Source organism: Gopherus evgoodei, chromosome 10, assembly GCF_007399415.2.
Source record: "Gopherus evgoodei ecotype Sinaloan lineage chromosome 10, rGopEvg1_v1.p, whole genome shotgun sequence".
NCBI lineage: Eukaryota > Metazoa > Chordata > Testudines > Testudinidae > Gopherus > Gopherus evgoodei.
In genome coordinates, this window is record NC_044331.1 from 10,798,112 (window position 1) to 10,805,401 (window position 7,290).

The 7,290-nt window shown below is 37.6% G+C and overlaps 1 long non-coding RNA gene across 1 annotated transcript in view; it reads right to left on the reverse strand.

Moving 5' to 3' along the window:
• LOC115658860 overlaps window positions 1-7,084 on the reverse strand; it is a 48,152-nt gene extending 41,068 nt beyond the window's left edge. Inside the window, exon 1 of the long non-coding RNA XR_004002395.1 lies at window positions 6,900-7,084. This is a non-coding gene — a long non-coding RNA (uncharacterized LOC115658860). The remainder of the gene's footprint in view (window positions 1-6,899) is intronic.
• Window positions 7,085-7,290: the final 206 nt, after the last annotated feature.

The window sequence follows — 7,290 nt, forward strand, 5'->3', positions numbered from 1 at the left end:
TTTTTTGCTGACCACAGGTTAATTAATTTCAAGGAGCTTAGTATATCTAAACAGAAACATACTGAGATGCTGGCAAGAAGTCATAAAAATATAAAACTTGGAATTAGAACGATCATATGAAATCTACAAAGCAATATTTTTGCCTGGGAATAACTCTTACAGTTTTTCTCACCCTAAAGTATAATAAATTATTATTATTATTATTATTATTATTATTATTTATTTATTTAATAGCAAGTACTGTAAATCCAGCCCTCTCATATATATATAGTCTGTGTCTATATGTCACACACACCAGACATATGCATAGCATGTATCCATTGAAATATACATACATATGCATATTCCAATATATACATATATATATATGAAGCTACCTTAAACAATATATACATTATAGACCACGTGATTTATTAAGCATCCATTGATACCCCAGCATTAACTGCATACAGCAAATGTGAGGAATAGCTGGATCAGTACTGTAAGTTGTACACAGAGAAATGATTGCTTCTGAGTGCAGTCCTAAATCATGCATGTAAAAAGCTCAAGGAAAACTCCCAGTAACTCAGACACAGTGATCATTTCAATTAATGGTAGTATTAATATTAGCTGCCGTCTCTAGTTGCAATTGAGAAGATTTAAGGGGGATTTAATTTCCTTGAGGGTATATGAAAAAAGCATTATAATAAATGTATCTGTGGGGTTTTTGTAACCTCCGTCAGTCAATAGAAGCGCAAGTACGTTGCTTTTTTGGAAACACTATATTGCCCGATCTTCCATCTTCGAACAGACAAAACTTTCCTTAGGAGTAGAATAACTTGTTTGACTCCAGTGGAGTGGCTGAGGATTTACTCTGCTGTAAACGACAGCAGAAGTAAGACTTCAGGGGGAGCTTTGGGAGCATAAGCGATAGGGCCTCAAGGTTTGAGGACACGCTCAGCAAAAGCACCTGTAAATGGGAATAGTGACAACCCCCTGCTAAGTACCCTTTGGTCGGTCATTGGCTGTGCAGGGATCATTGCAGAGGGGACAGGTTACACCTGTAGGAATCCACAGGATGCTTGCTGGGTGCAGAGTCAAGAAGGGGCTCTTAAGCGTTAATTCTGTGTTTCTAACCTGAAAATCATCCGAAAACGTTCAGCGTCAAAGATCGGGTTTCGTCTTCTTATTATTATTATGAGTTATAAATTCTCATTATTGTTGCTTTTACATATAAAGGGCTGAGAGCAAGATGGTCAGCAGCTCCACCTGGTAGGAGCGCAGCAATGAAGAGGAAATCCCGGGCTGGGATATTAACAACATTAAAAACAATACATGAAAAGCGAGGGCTAGATCCAGAAGTCTTTTCTGAGCAAGGAAAGCAGGATCGGGCCCCTTGCTCTTATCATTGACCTGGACGGTAGCTGCTCATGGAAATCTGTCTCTTTACAAATCTGTTAGCGAGTTGATTTTGACTTCTTGGCGCTTGTTTTTGTTTTTAATGGTCTCATAATTTGTAAACCTTGTTGATCAAAACCTCCGTATCTAAAAAATAATAAATAAAATCCTGGTTTCGCAAAGTCTAAAGCCTCAGCTGCCCATTTGCAAGTGTTAAAAGGAGAACATTTAAAACTAAAATAAAATAAAGAAAAACAAACTCTTTGAGTCCCATTTTCCATATCGCCATTAAAAAACCTGTAGGAGGGATAAAAATTAACAAATTAAATACACCAACCAAGATTCTGGTAAAGAGACAAAATTGTCTTCACTATTCCAGTTTAAAATAGTCCCAGATATTCCCCAGTGCACCGTAAAAACGTGAGCATTAAACTTCCTCGCAATTTATTTGTCAGGAAGCAAAATTATTTGCGTTTTGGAAAGTTCGTTTTAATTGATTTTTGTCTGCTTCTGGGATTTCTGATTGCATATTAACTTACCTTTCTAGTTTAACCCAGAGCCTCAGACCTGTTATTTCCTTTTATTTCAGTTTGACTTGATTGTTTCATAGACAACGATTTTACACTCGCACACACATTTGAAACTTGTATAGACTGTTTCTATCTATCTGAAACTTAAAGAAACTTTTGTCATTTGCCCCCCAAAATATAGTTTTGTTCAGTTAAAAAACTTCAGGAAACAAGAAAGTGGGATAAAGCCTAGAATTATTTTTTGTTGACAAAATTACACTTTATTTTTTCTCCAGCAAGGGAATGTCTTTCCTACAAACGTGTCTTATATTTTTCCTGAAGAATCTAAAAAACTCTTTAAATATTACTGGTTTCTTTCGCCTTCCCTATTGCATCCTGTTCTTTTTCTCAGCTTAGAAAGGTGTTCCCGAAGAATTTAACCTAATTATTTATATAGTATCTTCAAAACTCTGACACATCTGAACGAAAATGTGGGCATAACTCCCCCCAAAATACGAATCTTCTATTATCTAATCTTTTGAAGAACGTGTTTCTGAAATTCGGGTAAGGGAACGCACCACTGAAGATTTGTTTATTATTTTCTTTAAAGTCCTTCAGATGCTTAATGTCTTAAATAAAAATCCTGTAAGATCATGTTTGTGTAATTGGCATATATACTCACACCAAAGGACAATGCACATCAAACACGTCTTTCAAAACTTTTTAATGCTTTTTTTTTGCAAGTTGGGTGTTAAATTTTATTTTTCTTCTTAAAATGTCAATCCTCATTTAGGAAAGGTGAGATCTATAGATAATTAAGGGTTATTTGTTAATTATCTAGTTACTTTTGATGGTAAAAAAAATACACACATTTTCTATTGTGTTAATTACTAGGATGTCATTCTACCAAAGGTATCTTTGTCAATTGCAAGGAGTGGAAGAGGAAGGGCGGGGGAGAAGAGAGAGATTGGAAAGCTTTTGAAAAATAAAATCTTAATAGGTTTTCTAATGGTAATTTAAGAAATTAAAACCTTATCATGTTAGGTATTTTACATAGGATCGTTTTGCCTCTTAGAGTGACGTGACATTTATTTATTTCTGGGGAAAATATATATATATATATATATAATACATCGCTTTCTCTACAGTTTGGTCCAAATCTTTTTTTCATCCTTTTTTTTATTCAAGCAACCATCTTTGCTTTTAATAATTGTTTCCATCCCGTTAAACTGTTCAAACTAAATGTCTTCTATTCTCTTGTCTTTTCCTCACCTAAGAAAGAACATCCGGCTACAAAAGCGAATCGGCTAAATAATTAAATAAACAAAAATCATAGCAGGAAGGTGGAACACGACGTATGTTATGCTATGTCTTACTGTTTATTGCTCACGTAGCACCTACCGGATCCTAATGTGCAACTGAGATAACTTGGACTTAACTCGAGCTCTCGAAACCTTTAGCCTTGAGCTAATTAAGAAAAAATATACTCCAAATTGCTATTTCCAAAAACACCTTGTTCATTTGTCAAAGTTACCCATGTAATTTTTTTTAAAAAACACGCGCAATAATTATAAATCACGGCATTTAACTACTTTTCATTATCTTCAGAAAATCAATATCAATTCATTTTAAATGATTAAGATTATAATAAACTTGCTTTTGCACCTGACTTCTCCAAATGCGTTACACATGGACTATCTGGAACATTTTTTGCAGGCAGTCTATGCCTTTCTTACCTAGACAGCCTTCTTTTGCCGTTTTCCAAGTTCTTGGCAGGACACTTTTAGAATATATAGCTACTGTATTATTTCCACCCTGCTATTCTGACTGTCTTACACTGTTAACTACACTCCAGGCAGCACTGGCATTTTAAAATGTTTTGCTATTTACGAAACAATAATAGTCTGACATATTTGTAGTAAAACGCCTAACTATTGAGCTCAATTCAAAATGAAAACCAATGGCAAATATATTTTTTAAGAATTTAATGTAGGCAAAATCATATGGAAATTATTTGGAGGCGATATAAATTGATCAGGAATTGAAACTGTAGGAGGCACTCATTCTGATGGCATGGGGAAAAGGAAAAGGAAAGCTTAGAAAAATGTCTAGGTGTGGAACATTAATTATAAAACACAGAAGTCTTCACTTTTGTTAGGTTGGTAGGAAAGCGTCATCTCTCTCTCTCTCTCTCTCTTCTCCTCTGTCTTTTAAAGAAAGAAGATCCTAAATTCCTTTTGACTGATAGGAAGTTACAAGACAAGATGCAATTTTCTCTTTCTTTTCTGACAACTCTGTCATCCCAGAGATCATAGTCATGTCAGGGTGTCTATCTCGGGAAGAAAAAAAAAAATCACTGAAGCCTGTGGCCATCTTTGCATCAAAATTTTCCAGACCTCTATTTTTCACTGTGATCTCACTGATCTGAGTTTGAAATGCGAACTCGGTAAAGCCCCTAAGCCTTCAATCGTGTGGAATTTTCAAAAGATCTCTAGAAGCAATCTCAGGCTGTCTGACCCCTGACAGGCGTAGATCCCTTTATACCTCTCTCTGCCAGCACTTCATGTGTTGAAATATCTTTCAGATTTGCACCTCCAGATGACAACCTGAGTGTTTATTATGTGTATGAATCTGAAATCTTCACTGCGTTACAACGGAGCCGTCTTAAACATCATATTTAATTTCAGATCATAATTACCTGAGCCTTTTTTGCTTCTAATTATCGATTCCACCTTCCTCTCTGTGTCATGTTGATATTTTGTGTATTCTCCCTTTTAATCAGTCTTTAAAAAAATCTTATTACTTTATTCCACAGGGGAATTAAACGTGTCACACTGAACACACATCATGACTATGTGGAGATATACACTGGACTCACATCATGTGGCGATGTATAGTTATAACTATGTCTTATTTGCTTTTTATTACTAGATAGCTCTGTGTGTGTGTGCGTGCGCGCGCGCGCGCGCGTGCTTTGAAAACAATACAATATCTAACTATTGCTGCCACTGCAATCCGAGTTGTTGGTATATTTCACCTCTTACTAATCTATATCAGGCCATTTTCATTGGGGTATATTGACAGCAGTGTTTAAGTTCTGTCTTGTGACGTAATAAATTGTCATTTGGTATGAACCAGAGAAGCTCAAAGCCGTTACATTTTCCTTGCAAACTTCTCTAACTTTCTAGAATCCCAGGTGTCAGTGGCTTCCCGTTCACCTGTTTAACTACCGCTCCTAGACTGTTTATCTTTCAAAAGAGACGGATGTGATAACACTGGCCCTTGGCATTTAATTTATCAGTCGAAATCTTATATACCCAACAGCCTGATCGTTGTCATTCAGAATTTTTGGTTTATTTTAACTGACCTGGTTAGGTGAGAGCTCTAACTGGAATTAAAGATCACAAATTTTATTTTCAGTTTTAAAATCTAAAAGTGATGAAATGTTTAAGATCTTACAAATTATTTGCCGGTCAAGTCTATACATGCCTCTACACCGCAGCTCTGCCCTCCAAACTTCTAGCCACATGCGACACAGGGCTCTATTTACATGGTAATCTTAAAATATTTGCAAAGGTGTCTTTTTGTGGCAGATTTTTTTTTATAGATTTCACATTACTTCCCCCCCCCTCCATTTGGACATAGGTTCGTTCTGTTGCTATGATTAACTTATTAAAATAACTCATCATTAGTTTAATTTGCCTAGCAAACGCCTGCCTATGTGTTCAGATGTTTCTGTATTTATCCATTTTTTTCCATAAAACGTGTATTAAAACAAAATGTTACTTTTCTTTCTCTCAGGAGCTGTATATACATAGACCCTCCCTTTTTGAAATAGACCGCAGGGACTGTCATTAGATCAGATGGCAAGCCTTTATAGAAAGTGTTTTGCATAATTACATACCAAAGCCAGAATAGTCACCCTCACATTTTATGGGTCACAAACCATCAACAATTGGCACATTATTGTCCAAGAAACCCCAGTCCATTCAGTGATAGAGAAAACTAGACTGCCTAATCTAGAACTGAAGAAGATTGAAATTTCTTCTAATAAGAACCCAGAGAAGATTATTTTCAAACTGACGTGTTTACATATAGTTATAAAGTTCAGAGGACCGATGAGGAGAGAGAAAGGGTAAAACCACTAAACATGATTAAGAATTGCACCAGTGGCCTAATATAGATGGTTCATCAAAAAGGAACAGACTGAAAAGCCCCCCGCCCACGCCCCCTCTCCTTTTCAGATCTGTTCCCTTTTCCATCGTTGTGATTCAGTAATTAAGATATTCTTATTTGGACAGACAGCTCCTCTGGTAACTGAATAATATTAGTTCTCTTTGATGTCAAACTTTTGACAGTTATCACACTGGCGTTGGGCAATTTAGCACAAATGCCCTCTTTTCTTTCTTTCTCTTTCTTTTTTTTTTTTTAAAGAGGGGGAAAGACTTTGAAGAAAAGTAATAAGTGTGATCGCTATCAGCAAATGATGGAAATCGCAGCGGACAGCCATCCCTGGGTATAAATTACATTTTGTTCTATGTAATAAAGCAGAGTTTTGTTTTTACCTCCTTGGGCGATCATGTCCAAAATTAGGGCAATAATCCTACTCACTTCACACCAATTCACCACTCTCTCCCCCGGATCTCCCCCCACCACCACCGCCGGGAAAAGGGCAGATTTTCCATCCCCTTCCCTCCTCCAACCCACCCACCCAGTAAAACTGCGAAGCCATCAGGAATTGCCCTACTACCAAGTAAAGGAACAGCTGAACGCTGAACAGGGCTGATGACTCAGGGAGGGTGTTTCACCTGAGTCTGGACTGACAACATAAAGCCACTCGTGTGGACGCCAAAACTCTAGATCTGCCAGATGGCAGAATGATGAACCACGTCTGTTGTATGATATTAATAAAAAACCGTACATAGGAACACGTTGCTTTTTTGGATCCCCGAGTTGCTTGATTTCTAAGGAGCGTGGTGACGTCTTCTCCCCAACTGCCTCTAAATCAGTTACCTGTTCTCTCGAGGGGGTGAGCTTTCGGTCTAGCAAGCACGGCAGCATCCCAGAGCCTGCGTCAGGAGGAGCATCTCTCTCCTAGGGGCGTCTTGTCTCTTTCCAAACCTCAGCGGGAGTATATAAGGATGGGGAACCTTTCTGGTAACTTTGGGGAATGCTCTTTAACCCTGGCCCTGGCATTGTCCCCCGAGGCAAATTAGGAAGAGCTTGATTTAGGAGTGACACGTGAAAACGCCAGTGCAACTCGGTAACATGATCTGGGAGTAGGGGAAATAACTTGTGGGTGTTTTTTTTCTTTTCTTTTCTTTCCTGATTCTTTCAGCAAAACTTTGGCTCGGGAACGAGGGCGGGTGAGGGGGAGAGAAGTCAAACTCTCGCAGGTTTCTCG